This window comes from Boleophthalmus pectinirostris, unplaced genomic scaffold (genome assembly GCF_026225935.1).
Source record: "Boleophthalmus pectinirostris isolate CB_2022bp ecotype Guang Dong unplaced genomic scaffold, ASM2622593v1 HiC_scaffold_22, whole genome shotgun sequence".
Lineage (NCBI taxonomy): Eukaryota > Metazoa > Chordata > Actinopteri > Gobiiformes > Gobiidae > Boleophthalmus > Boleophthalmus pectinirostris.
This window is the reverse complement of record NW_026571190.1, coordinates 15,752,933-15,768,365: the sequence shown is the minus strand read 5'-3', so window position 1 is coordinate 15,768,365 and position 15,433 is coordinate 15,752,933. Positions and strand designations below refer to the sequence as shown.

Sequence of the window (15,433 nt, the reverse complement as noted above, 5' to 3'; positions counted from 1 at the left end):
GAAATCTTGGCGCTGGCTCAGAGCACTGGCGCGTCTCTCTCCGTTCTTCTTATCTCCCCTTTGATTACAGCTGCCGAATTCATTTTCTTTGTGCTATCTCACCATGTGCATCTCTTGAGTGATTATGCTGCCTAAGTGAATAAGCCCAACACGGGACTAGCTTTTTATTGTACCGTATGCGTGTGACAGAGGACTTTTTTGGAGTTGTCAGCATAAATGAGACAATGGATGTGTCTGACTGGACTGAAAAGATGCCGGAGAAGATTTAACTTGTCAAAGATGAGGAAAGGCTTTGTAGGAATGACCTTAGATTTAGCTTGTTGTAGTGAGTTGTTTAAAATCCCAAGTGTGCAGTTTTGTTTATCTCAATAGATAAGCATTTTTTTATCCCACTCAAATCTGTGTCATTCAAGTTCATTTCAAAGCTTTCACCATGCATGCACCCAAGAGCATAATGTTGAAAAGTGTGTGTACTGTGTAACTTTTCTGATGGAGTGTCATCTGATTGTCTGGAGTGGAATGGAGCTGTTATTGCTTTGCCTGGAATGTTCATTAAGATCAACATGGCCAGGTCAGATCTGTGGAGAGACGGCCCTTTTGTCTTTCAAGGTATTTTTGAGCTATGAGATTAGATATGAAGGATAGAGAGGGTTAATGCCATACCATGGAATATTCCAGCCCATTCCTGAGTCACCTGGGTGGAGTTTGCATTGTTCTCCCCGTATCTGGGTGGGTTTCCTCTAGGCACCCCGGTTTCCCCCATCAACCCAAAGCAGCATAGATACAATTCTCCAGCAAAGATAGTCTTGACCAAGCTTAGCAACAAAAGCACGAAGATGGGTCCCTGAACACCCATCCCCAACGACAGTAAAGCATGGGTCAAATGCAGAGGACAAATTTCTCTATGGGGACAAGAAAGTATACCTTAACCTTCAGTTATTGTAGTTATAACTGCATGATTGTCAAAGCATAACCAGAAAAAAGGTATGGACTTCACGTAAGTCAGTAATTTTTTGTCCTTTGTGTTTTCAAGCCATTAGATGAAATCAGTGATTCTAAAGTCGAATTATTTTTTAATTATTGTTCTTACCAGCACTTGCTCACCATTATGAAAAATAACAACTAAACAGCCACTTAATGGAATTTTGGCCTTTTGCTCTCTTACCCAAAAGCTTGTCCAGTACTTAGATATGTGTCATCCTTTTTGGGCCAAACAAGTGGGGCAGCGGTCATGACATCAGCGTGAGCCATGCCAACACAAACACATGTGAGAGCTTGTTTAATATTCCTCCTCTTTCATTCCCGTTTTCAAGGCCTCCGACTCTGACTGTGTGTACTCCAGGCTAGCCAAAGCAAGAGCACAAAAGCTGACAGTTTGTGGCAGTACATTCGTTAATTAGGGTTTATTTTCTTCACAGCGCTTGTCATTGGGGCTGCGAGGTATCTTTCAACATAATATTACAGTTCTGCTTCAAAACTCAAGCTGTCTCATTCTGCAAAAACAACTTAACATACTATATATAGAACTAGACCCATTTTTGACTTGTTCTTTCACTTTTGGAGTCACCACTGTATATCATGTGTCTTCTTGTGGGGAGTAATTGGCTCACGTGTGGCTGCTGAATGTGTTAAAGGTCCTATATTACACAAAGTTCACTCTTGTGAGCTTTAAGTCATGTTAGAATGTTGTTACCTCATCAAAAGCATACCTGGAGTTGTGTTTTTCTGGTTAATCCTTTATTATTAGGCTGTCTACATCTCAAAAATGCTCTGATCCACCCTGTGATGTCATGTAGTGGTAGTTTTCAAGTTAACAGCTACATTTTACCTTTAGTTTAGAGATAGAGGCAATTCCAGGGCTGAAATTATCCAAATGATTCTATTGAAAGTGTATGGCATGTTTTCCGTTTGAGAGAGAACTCAGCCTAAATACACAGGATTTGTGTGTTAAACATGTGTGAATGAAACAAAACACAACTCCAAGTATGTTTATGATAAGGAAACATCTTTACAACATAGATCAGAAAATAGCGACAAATATAGACCCTTGTAAAAGAAACAGACATTCGAACATGAAAATCTCATCCAATCCTTCAAATTAAAACATAAATGTACTTTTTGAATACAGGGATACACGTGAAATTGCCTTTTCTTATATTCTATATTCTATACCACTCTCCTTTTCCCAGCAATAAGTGTCTGTATATTTTTTGTAGTAAATTGCGTAGCCCTGACCTGATGCGGTATTTATGGTTTGAGCTCTGCAGTAGGAAGTGGTCCGTTTTGCCTCGGAGAAGTCATTGGCCTTGCACTGGGCTCCAGCTGTTTTACTGTACAGTGTCAACAGCCCTGTCGTCACAGCGGAGATCTGCCTGAGAACAGACTGCACTAGGAGCAGAGGGCAGAGGAGAGGGGCTGTGCAAGGGTCGTCATCTTTGGCACAAATACTACAAGTTCTTGTAGTAATGGGAGTAGTGGTTAAATACATATGCTACTGTCACAGGATGGAGATAGGGGAGGAAGTAAATAGAGATAGACTGATATATCAGTTGCTGCTTAAAAAATACACAAAGCTTTAAATTAATACTTACAAATACGATGGGAGATGCACAAAATGTGACAACACTGCGGTCTGTTGTGGTAAAAAGGGGCCTTTGTAGTGAATTTAACTGACATAATTTGGGGAAAATAATCAAAATTGGTCCTATACATCAGCCCAAATGTATCGGCAGAGCTTATCGACCACTGGTTGCTGTGTACTTTAAACTATTGATATTGGTATTTCAAATACATGCAGGAGCCTGTAGAGAAGACTGAATCTGAACTTAATTAATTAATACAAGAATTAATTAACTTAATCAACTTATGAACTTAAATTATTACAAGAATTTCTGAACATATTTGTTGAGGTCTAAATTAGAGAGAGGTTCTAAACCTAAAAAAAGGGTTGTTTTTTTTGTCGGGACAGGATGTCCTATTTTACCTAGCATCAAAAAGCCCAGCCCCTCTGCTCCTACTCTTCACCTCCACTCTTAACCCCATTCACGTCTCCTTTTATTATTATTATCTTATTTCTAGTCTGGACAGTAGATGGCACCAAAAATACAGGTAAGCCGCTAGTGTCAGCTGTGCTCATTTCATTAGGCCCAGGTACGTAGGCATGCAAACCAAACCCAGGACTGCAAAGGGAAAACACAGAGATGCTACTGGTGAGTAAAGGCCACCACACACTACAGGAGAACTTGCCTAGTTTTGGCTGTGATTTGCTTCTCTGCGAATTCGGGGAGGCCTGACCCGACTTTTTGTCCCTGTGTGCAATTTTTGAGCTGCTGCGCTCCTCGTGTGTGGTGGCAACGTGACTCTGAGCTGCTCTGTCATATGATAACCACCAAACATCAGCAACGCTACAGCAACAGCCAATAAAACAGAACATCAGGGGCAGAGACACAGAGGAAAATAATAAGATTGTATTACTCACCTCACGTAAAGTGGTAAATTTGAAGTGCAGCATCTCATCCACATTATCCATAGAAATTGTCTTCTGCAAATAATGACATCCAGTCCACATAACCGCACTATTAATCCAGTCAGAGGCGTTCTTTGAAAGTAAAAAGGCAAGAGTAGTTCCTCACGTGTATCTGTGGTACACTGCTGTATCCCACTGTAGGGTTTGGGATTTTAAGTCTCATAAGATTCTCCTCGTGTCTGTGGTATGTGCTTTTTGTGGCACATTTAAAAAGTGTTTAGGACAGAAAAATCCTGTAGTGTGTGGAGGCCTTAAATCTACCTCTAAAATTAGTTTTTAAGTATAGTTAATTTAAGTTAAATGAAAGTTCTGTTTAATTTAAGTGGCACAATGAGAAGCCTTAGTTAGATTGTGAATACGTCTGGTTGATTTATTTAACTGGATCAATGTCCAAATTTAAATTGGCCGTAAATTAATATATAAATTCAGAAAATAGTAATTTAAATTCTGAAAATGTTAAAAATTGAATTGAATAATTTTATGTAATTAGCAATAGGTTGAATACATTCCAATTTGTTGTGATTGTTGTAAAATGTATTAAAGGCTAACCAAGTTAAAGGAGCACTAAATTTAAAGTGTATATTATTTAACATTTAAAAGCCATTTATTAATTCACAAAATTGAGAGTTGAGCCTTGTGCCTGGTTTTCTGGGTTTTTCAAGTTGGACCCGCTATTGCATTTTCATAATTGTGCCAAATTAAATGGTGATTTCCATTTGATATACAAAGATATCTTGAGTCTTGACATTGTCCTGAAATGTAGAACTTTTAAATGACATTTGGTCTGTTCTAGTTTTGGAAACAGTTTGCATTGTGCATTGTGTTTCAGTTAAAGGGGGCTTGAGTTGTCCTCATTTAGACCACTGTCCTTGACTACACTCCCTGGATTCAAACAGGCTAAGTGAATTGTGGAGCATCTGCACAGAGGAATGTCCCAGGAAGAGAAAGTAAATCTGCATATGTGACTGCTTAAATTATATTGTCTGTGAGTGTGTATCTAAAGGAGGGGGTGATGTAGGGAGACAAAGAGACAGCGGTGTGGGAGATAAGTCCCCGACCTGTGTCCTGATGTCCTGGATACTTCTTAATCAGTACAGAGAAGGCAGAGTGCTGATAAGAATCTCCAGACCAATTAATAAAGAAAATGTAGCTTTAATTGTGTCTCATTAGCAGTATATTCATATTCACTTTCCACTTTATTGTCATTACATTGTACAAGTACAGTGCAATGAAATGGAGTTTTCACATCTAACCAGTGTCCAATCAAGCAAGTACTTGATAAAAATGTACATATAACAGGATACTAGGTAGGTATGACATGTGCATATTGTAGTCTACCACATTGTGTAGAAGTTTTGAGAGATTTTCTGGTCTGTGAAATATTGCAGTTGCATTGAAGTACTCTCTCACTCTCTCAGAAAAAAAAGTTCAAAAGGATCAGCATAAGAATTAGATGGAAGAGATCAGCATTTTGAGAGTTGGAAGTGTCTTTGTTTTTGGAAACCTCTAAAAGCTAAAATACTGTTTTTAATGATTGCTTTGGACAATCACATTTATTGTTTATTTTGGTCAAAGTGCGTAACGCATATGAAAGCAGAGTGTGGTGACCCCTCCAATAAAGGTAACTGGAAAGAACAGAGCTGCCATTACGTGGTTACTGCGTTAGCATATTTTCCTCTCACCATTACCATAAATTTCGGTCTAGACTTGAATTTTGTGGTAGAGGTAAAACACATAGTGAGAATTTTCCTCATTGGATTTGCTGTGGCTAATTGCTCTGCCAGGACCTGTTCAGCTGCAAACAGGATTCTTGGGGTTAGTGGGACGTGCACAGGTCCAGAAGGAGAAGTCATTGCTCTCCATCTGGGTCCTGTGGGTTTCAGGCATTTTGTCACACTAGATTTGGGGAGATTATGCAGATTTACTTTGCTCTGACTGGACTTTGCTGCACTGTTCAATGTCCAGATGTGGAGAAAGTATATATATGTGTACAGTTATAGGTCCTATACTACGCAAAATTGACTCTGGTTAGCTTAAGCCATGTTAGAATGTTGTTATATCATTAAAATATAGTTGGAATCGTGTTTTGTTTCATTCACACATGTTTGAGTAATCCTGGTTTATTAGTCTTTCTATATCTCCAAGGCTCAAAATGCTCGGCTCCCCTTGTGATGTCATGAAGCCGTAGTTTCATATTAACAGCTACCTTTTATCTTGTGTTCGTTAGAGACTGGCAATTCCAGGGCTGAAATGATCCAAATGATTCTAGCGAAGTTGTATGGAGTTAAAAACACAATGGAGCGGTGTATTACCATGACATGTCAAGGTGCAACAGAGTGTTTTCTCTTTGAGAGAAGAACTAAGCCTAAATATGCAGGGTTTGTGTGTTAAACATGTGTGAATTAAACAAAACAAAACTTCAGGTATGTTTTAATGAGGAAATGACATTATAACATAAATCAGGAGCTGGACCCTTTAAAGAACTATTGTGCCATGCTATAATACTGTTACAAGATTACATTAGTGGTCTACTGATAGAAGGTTTGGCAGGTATGAATCTCTCTAAAGAAGTATGTTTTGGAGCAAGACACATTCTCTAGCATCAATAATCTGTCACAGACTCTTTGTTGTTACAAAATGAAAGCTATAAATAAAACAATACCAATAATGAAAACAAATAATTAACTAAAAAACATCCAGAGTAAGATGATATTCTTATAATTTACGAAACATTTCATACATTTCCTGAAAACCTTTTAGATCCCTGTGTAGCTCTAAAAGGCTGAGCTGAGTCCAATGACCACACCTCAGTTCAGATCCCGTAAGACTGGCATTAGTCATCCTGTAACTGTAAAGGGCAAAGATATCCACCCTTTCTCTCTTGTCCATGATTTTATAAGACGGCTTCATAACCAGCCTTACCCTTTAGAATAGCTTTATAACATCATTGTGCATTAGGTCATCTGGACTTTAAGCTCCTGTTAGCTTAGGATAAGCCTCGTCCACAGGCCATGAAATAATTACTTCTGTTTTATGTAGAAAATTCAGCTAGTTTTGGATAGGTGGATATTTTGGTGCCATGGATGATCATATCCACTCCAAGTAATTAAAGATACACTTTGTACCACTGGCTTGTCTATTTCTATTCCTGGAATGTTTATACATGTTTAATGTCTGTGGAAAAGCAATAACATATCTGTGGAGACAAGCAGATGGCAGAATTTTATATATTTGAAGCATTTTTTCTAGTAGTAGTAAAAGTAGTTTAGTATTGTAGTATTATAGTTTTGTACCACTGGTTTGCATGAATGTTGATGATTTATTATTGTCTTTTGCTGTAATTTATGGGGACCCGCTGTAAAGTTGAGAGATAGTCCTTCCTGTTTGAGACTGATTTGTGTGAGGGCCAGAGGGGCAGCAGTCAGGAGGTCTCAGAGCCAGTATCCATCAGTGAGGCTGCTCCTGATCTATGGCCTGTCCTTGAGTGCGTCTGACCGCTCTAACTCACTGCTGTTATCTACCTAACCTTAGGCCCTCCACAGACCCAGAGTGCAAATGCTCCTTGTTCAATAGAGGCCAATACTACAACGAAACAGTTACACAGATGTGTTAATGTCTTAATTTTTGACATATGCCTTAATTTTCGACATAATTTTCTCCTATCTTAATAGGCGACACTTTAAATTTGGCACACATGCAATACATATCAGCACTGCCTTTTTTTCTTCTTTTTGTGTGAAAGCTTCAATAAACCTTCACAACCCACTATATCATAGTATATAATTATATATAATAGTATAATATAATAAACATTATATTACAGGTTTCTCTGTAATTTGCTTGTGTGTGCAGTGATTTTTCAATGGAATTGTTATAATTCTCTGATAGAGAAATCACACTGTTGTGCTGTGCCAGCCCAACACTACCAGCTTGGCTCTTGTTATCTGGCCTATAAGAGGTTATAAAAGCTTATAATACTACAACGGCAGCATAGACAGGCTTGAATGGTCAGTACCACAATGTGTTGAGTGTGCTATTCTCTGGGTCCCGAGTACCGTCGGGACACCTGGAACAAAGTCTCCATTTGACTTTTTGCAAGACTTTATACTTTTCTGGCATGGTGTGCAGTTAATATATATTTGTCAAACCCACATGACTCCAGATGCCCTCCTTGATTCAAATGTCTCAATTTATCAGCTTAGGATAGGCACACAGACTTTGCATTTAGCTAACATTAAGGATATAATACACATTCTGCATTGTGCCTTTACAATTGTCATTATACAGGTAGACCTTCTAGGGTAGTATTTTACCCCCGATGCCTTCCCAAATTAAAACATCTGCATTTTAAGCCTTGAGATAGATCCACAGATTCTTAACTTTTGCATATATACCTACTTTCTGATGATAATGTTTTATGAATATATTTTAACCACTGCATTTTGCCTATACATATGTCAAACACATGATGCTGAGTTGGTCTGTGGGATGACCTGCTGAGGTTGAAGTGAGAACCCTTTCACATATCACCTTTCACTTGTAACATTTTAGCATCACTCACAGAGCCCAGTGTTTATAAAGGCTTAAAGTAGGAAATACGAGCTTCAGACTATAATGTCATCTTACACTCACAGTGAAGACACGAGTCCATGAAACCAGATAGGACTTTTGAGGGGCAAAACGCAGTAAACGCTAACCACAGTTTTGACTTTGAGAGACAGATCATTTGAAGTGTGCTTTTGAAATAGTTGGTATAATGTTCATGTTTGTGAAGTGGTTAGTTCCTCTGACCCTGGGATTGGACAGAAGGTCAGGGGTTCAATTCCCTGATGTAGAAACAAAAACTCTATAGCTACTTGATGAGAATTTAATTGATGGATATTACTTAGGAATGTGTTCAAACATACATAGTTTTTGTATAAATAATATGGTTGTCTGGGATTTTTACTAATAAACAACATGGTGACATTATTACACTAGTATACTGCTATATAAAGAAAAGTAAAGAAATTATTCAAGGGACAACTGGATACGTGGAAATGCTTTGTAATTATTCAATGGTCTTGTATTTAATATAAAATGGACAAAATGCAACGTGTTCTAAAATATAATATGATGTTTCTGAACCATTAAATTATCTTAAAGTAATTCATTTTACCAATTTACCACTTTACCAACTCAATTATTTTATTTATTTATTTATTTATTTTCACATAATCTCAAGTCATTGGTAAATTGTCTTTTTTATAGAGCAACTGCTGATTAAAAATTGTGCTACAGTAACTAAATCTGGGTCAGTTTACCTCCACTGTTCACTCCCTGATGCTGATAATTGTCTGGCCCATTTCACAGCTGGTTTTAGACAGCGATTGTTGTGTGGTTATTTTCAGAGTACAGTGTTTGAAACCCCTCTTGTGCTGGCTCTGCACAAAGACAAAGCAGCCGGTTCAGTGCGAGGCCTCCGTGCTTCTCACTGCTGGAGATCTGCTCTTAATTAGCACTCCCATAGGCCCCTCCCCCTCACATCATCACGCCGAGGAAGGGCTGAGTGACCGGGGGCTTTGCAAACAGGAGAAGCTAAAAGATACTGTGGACTGGTGTATGAACGCTGCCAAACATCTGGGTCGAAAACATTTATCTTTACCTTTTGCTCAGTGCCAGTTTAATCTGTTTTTTGCACACTGCTTATGAATGCCAGTATATTGTGTTTCACTTGTAAGTTATAGCTGTATTATGACTCCAAAAACTAACTCAAAAGGCTTCTAAAAGATCTGATGAATTAAAACAAATTTTAAAAGTAAACTTCCACATAACGATTACAGCCCTCAAGCATTTTTCTCATATTTAAATCCCAACTAATCAATTTAAAGTTATGTTTGAGCCATAGACTGTATAAAGAAGTGGACTAATGGAGTGTGATGTCACTCAAATGAAGGTCACCAAAGCTAGCAGTTATGGGAGTGAATTTGGAGGCGGGTTCCATATTAGGAATTAATTTACAAACAAAGTAGTGATATAAAAGCATCAGAAGCATGTAGAGTGGGTTATATAAACATTGTAAGAACAAAATGAGGAATCTGACTGCAGCAGTTACAGAGAGAGGAGCAACGTTTTTTTTATACAAAGTGAACTGGAGCCAGAAGTACACCCATGCTCACTTACTATTTGGAACACAGTACAAGTAAAAATAAATAGTTTGGAGGAAAAAAGTACTTAATAATAAAATATATAATTTTATATTGGTTTTATTGGAACCTAGGCTCAGAGAAAATATGCTACCCTGAAACTGACATAAATATACCAGTGTGTTGAGTGTCATATTATGTGCATACTGTACTCAAAGATATAAAAAAAAAAGTGAAATGAATAAATGTCTCATATTAACTGTATTCACTCCTCACCTCTTATCCTGATAATAGCTGTGTTTCTTTGGTCGATGCTGCGTTGCCCCTGACTTCCTGTTCCCCTCTGTAGGAGAAAGAGGCTAATTATTGGCTGCCAGGACACGCTGTTGCTTCAACCTCCAATTAGAACACTCCGCTGTAGAAATGCCAGCCACAGCATTGTTACACTCTTCCATATTCATACTTTGGCCGCGTTTGTGCTTGTGTTTGAGACAGCAGGTGTTGTTGGTGACCTTTTGGAGTCATTAGCCGTTGAGCGCCTCATAAATTCCACTAAACAAGCGCGGTAGGGTCTGTTATGTCAGACAAACCAGGAAGACGCGGAAATCAATTTTGCAAAAGAGTGCCCCAATTGTTCGCGGAGAGGAACTGTGGTGTCTTGATTGCCTCCTACAGTGGAAGTTGAAGAAAATAGGCTCAAGTTTTTCATTTCAGTCACAAAAACTAAGACTAACCTGTTTAGGCATAAGCCAGATTAGAAAATGTACTTTTACCTGCACAGATAGCGTTTCTGGTGGAGAGTGCATGTTACATTTCTGAATGTTCCACAGTATGGCATTGCACATATGTTTTCATGGTAAACATTTAAATCTGCTAAAACTGCATCAACTTATGTCTGTTTTTATGCTAGCTGATGTCCTTGTGCCATAGATGTTGAGGTATTTGGAACAGGTCCATATAAACCTTTTGTATTTGTGCAGATCAAAGCAGGTCTTTGATCAATGTTGAATCCATTCAGTTTTAGCTCTGTTGCTTTCAGCAAATTAGAGTGTAAAAAGCAGGCTAGTGCTTTAGATACATATGTTTCTGTAAGCTTTTTTATGACAATTCTGATATTGTCAAGTGCCAGCAACAAAGAAAGGCCAGATGGCCTTAGAATTTCAAGGCATGTATTAATTGTTAACACATAACACACAGCATATTTTGATCATCATGTTACCTTTTGTTTTTTTGAGAATACTTGATTTAGGGGTTAGGGTTAGGGTTAGGAGTTAGGGTATTAATTTAGCTGCTAAGCCTGGATCAATGAATTCATTATGAATGAATCCTTAGTTTTTTTATATGCTTTATTATGGCAAATGAAGGTGAAGCTCAATTTACAAGTAACTGGAAGCTCTGACTTTAAATAGTACTTTGAATACAGTTGGAAGTATATTTACGGCTTTCTATTTGGTATTTTGAAATTCACAGTTTTGTCATGTTGCCACACCTTTTACTCAAACTGTCTTCATCATTCTCTGCCTCATTCTCCACATATGTCGGGCCAAGTTAAGACTTTGCTTTAATTGACGATGAGTAATCTCTCTCCATCTGGCTGCCAATCTTTGGACCGGCTCTCCTCCTACGGCACACATTTTCAGAGAGAAGTGTAATCGGTCTAAAAGGCTCCTGCCCACAAACTCTGCCCGGGCTAACCACTCTGCCAAATGACTAGCACCACCACAATAATGACGGTTTGTTTATGCTAGCATCTGTTTGGTGCACTTTCTTTTTCAAACCTTTTTTTATTTGTTCGAACTCTACAGGGAGACTCCAGCCTGCATATTTGAGAGGTATTTCTGTTGTTCATTTATCCATTTTACTGCAGTTACTTTGTGCAGGTTTATTGGAGAGTGGGGTCCTATCAAAAGTCTGCCTTTCACTCCTCAGAGATGGAGCCAGGACCTTTTAAAAATACTAAGATGTAACATATACATGAGCTAAGGACTGCTTTGTGGAGCCCACAAGATATGTTAAAATGGCCTAAAAACAAATGTCATTTAGTCAATGCAAGATAGATTTGTTTAAAGCCATACTCATTGTTGGGAAGTAACTACATAAATGTACCAAAAACACGTATTAAGAATACTAATTTTGTGTCCCTATATTACAGTACAGTTACTCTTTTAATTGGTGGTATTCAGAATACAATTACTTTCCTAAATTAAAAGGAATACATGATGGTACTTCATCATGCAGTTTTGGCTTTGAACTGCAGGGTATTGGCGAGGAAAATAGAAAACACCACTCTTGCAGTGCGTGCATGTGTGATTTTTCGTCTCTAATTAGACAGGGATGAATGCATAACAAACAGTACAACAAAAATAAAGCTGTTTGTAATTGTATATCATGTTTTTCACACTATAATATATTGGCAACTCTGTGTAATAATATCCAGAATACGGTACTATGATTGGTGTACCAGATTACGTACATTACATAATACATTTTAATTTGAGTGTTCAGTATTCTTTAACTAAAGACATTTCCAAAGCATTCTTTCATCACTGGCTATACTGTTGAACATCTAAAGCAATCCCATCTTCATTGAGACAAACAAAAAGCAGAACCTCCAAGGTAGCATTTATACCTTATAACTTTAATTGTGGTTCATCCTTTGCTGTTACAAAATTCACAAGTGATGAATGTGTTAAGATGGAGTTTGAATATTTAAAACAAAGTACTACTACTACAAAAAAAATAACTATTATACGGTTGTACGTTTGCTGGTATGGTCCATTACTCATTTCGAAAGGTGTGCATCTAAAAAAATGGAAAAAAAAAACAACGGTAACTGTTAGTAATTTGTTTAAAAGTATATTCTGCTTCTGTGCATTGAAAGGAGCTTAGTCCATATGAAAAACATTAGTGCTCCACAGGCTGATTCATTGTCTTATGAACCAAAATCTGTGGAGGAATTGGAGCCACCTGTTCAGAGTTCAGCTGAGATAAATAGAGGAGATGGACTTTTGCTTAAGCCACCTGCAAACAGTGGAAAATACAGAAATAAATCATGTGGAGTATGAAGGGACTGAGGGACTGCTCAACATCAACAATGGCATGAGACATTCACAGGCTGCAGTAAATCTCAGGCTAAAGGTAGTGCTGTAAATGTGAAGTAGGGACAATGGACTGGAAAAGAGCATTCTGTCAAAGAAACAAATGCATAAGGAAAGGTACTCATACTTTGCAGTGACATCAGGCTGGAGGTTTTTCACATGCATCTCTGTTGGCATAATGTTCAGCAGTTACCATAGTGACACAAGGCACTCATTAGCCAAGTCTGAAAATTTAAATTTGAAAAATACAAAATTTATTTAAACAGAACATGTTCAGGATCCTGTGATCATGGTGTTGTTTAGGTGATTTTTAACAAAAAGGTGAGAGTGACTAACAGAAAAACTAGAAAAACTAGCCTGGTGACTGTAATGTTATTTTAGTGGAACTTGAACAGAACAGAATATCAATACTTGGCAGGCCAGTTTTGAGACAGGTTTGGTCAGGCTAATGTAGTGGGAGGATTTGACCTACTGTGCAAGCTTTGGGTTGACGGGTGAAACCAGAGTTCTCGGAGGAAACCCATCCGGACATAAGGAGAAACATGCCAACTTCGAACAGAGAGAATAGAGCATCCTGGGAGTCAAACCCAGAACCTTGTAGCTGTAAGGCAAGAGGGCTGTCTATAATAAATAGAGTCAATGAGGAAGTCAGTCAATCCATGATATCTTAAGCATGCTATGATTGTGCTCTTTGAGATTGGATTGCAGATCAGGTTATGTAGGCGCAAAGTAATGTATCATAAGACATGATTAGCCAATTCTGAAATTCCCTTAACTTAATTTAAACATTGACTGGCCTGTATTACATGAATAGGAAATAAGCTACCAATAATTCACTGCCGGACTAAGGCAACCATATCATATCAGACACCGCTGTAAGGCCGCTGACATGTAGAGTCAAAACAATATTCACTATTTTCACTGTGATTTTCTATGCGTGTTGGCATTGCAAGTGCAGTCCTACATATCACATACAAGCTGTCAAAGTCTGGCTATACCTAAAACTAGTGGCTGTAAGAGAAGAGTCTGAACTAAAGCAAGAAACTGGAAAACTACTGTCAAGTATATCAAGTTCTTATCGTGTACCACTACATTTTAGGAGGCAGACTTTCTCGACCGCAGAAATGCAAAAAATCAAATAGCAACCATATGTGTTTGTTATCTATTCTTTTTCAAATTGGGAATGACAAATTTATGCTACTTGGAAATCAGTGTAAATATTTATGTTTATTAGACTTCAAAATATCCCAGATTGAACCATATCGTGTGTGTTTGTCTCATTTTGGCAAAATTTTCTTCTAAAATTTTCCTTTTTTGGGTCTACCACAGAAATGTATCAGTGCATAGCATTGATATACATAGTTTACCCTGGATGCCCTCAACAACACATCTCCTGTATTTAAATTGGCTTTGCAGAAAGGAGCAATAGGCCTTTGAAATATTGTGACTGAAGTGGTATTTACAATGATGGAAAATGGTGAAATCACAGCCCCAATATGCAGATTTGCAGCAGTTGAAGTAGGGACTCCCAGACTTCCTTCACCCCAGACACTTCCTCCAGCTCCTCCGGGGAAAACTCAGTAACCAAAGTACTGTTACAAAGTAACTGTAGTTAAATAATTCCTTGCAAGTCGACCTTCAAGTCCTGTATTGCGTAAAATTGACTCCTGAGTGTTTTGTTTAATTCATACATGTTTGAGTAACTATAATGAATTTGTCTACATCTCCAACACTCAAAATGCTCTGTTCCACCTTTTGATGTCATGTAGCTTTAGTTAGCATTAGCATCTACCTTTTAGCTTTTGTCTGGTAGAGATTGGCGAATCAAGAACTGAAATCATTCAAATATTTCAAGTGAAAGCGTATGGAGTTTAAAAACACAGTGGAGCACTTCCTGTATTATTACTCAGTGACATCACAAGGTGGAACAGAATATTTCTGTTTGAGAGAACTCCTAAAGATGGAGCATTTGTGTGTTAAACTTGTGAACGAAATGAAACACAAATCCAGGTATGTTTTTGAAGACAATGTTTTTGAAAATATTATATATTTTATATATATTATACATGTAATATGTGGGCTCTTTAAAGAAACCTTTATGTGTAGTGAACAGTTAAAAATAATGTGACATTTACTGTAAATCTCAGTAGACGTACTTTCCACCACAAGAACGGTCTCCTAGTTAGTTGTGAAAAAGTCTTAGTTGATTGATTCACCAACCACACTCTGTGCCATGTAATATTGTGCAGTGGTGACTTCACTGGTAGAGAAAATGTGGGGTTTTCCAATATTTATACAATTTTTCTGTCAGTCCTATCCATTTGTGTGTCATTTGTAGTTAGTTAAACCTGTTTGCCATCATTATATACAAGAGTAGAGCTAACCTTAGCAAACACAGAGCGGTTACCATTGACAACAGACATCTATTTCTAGCTCTCCACTGTAATATAGACTATTTCCAAATGTAGCTAATGTATGTCACATTTTGGCACATTACATCTGTCAGTTATACATGAAACATTTTGGTTGATACCCAAACTGACATTTGCTTTTGTAATGGCCTCAACTCTGTTCAAAATATATAGCTGAGAAATGTTCAAATGTGAATGCATACGTCTAGTCTGTCAGTTTGGATTAGAGTCTGACGTTTCTAAAATGACAACATTTAACTGTGGAAGAAGTGA

General features: G+C 37.8%; 1 protein-coding gene across 1 annotated transcript in view; it reads left to right on the top strand.

Annotated features, from left to right (window-relative positions):
* The window catches only part of LOC110173853 (SH3 and PX domain-containing protein 2A-like), a 152,062-nt gene that overhangs the window by 101,381 nt on the left and 35,248 nt on the right, over nucleotides 1–15,433 (top strand).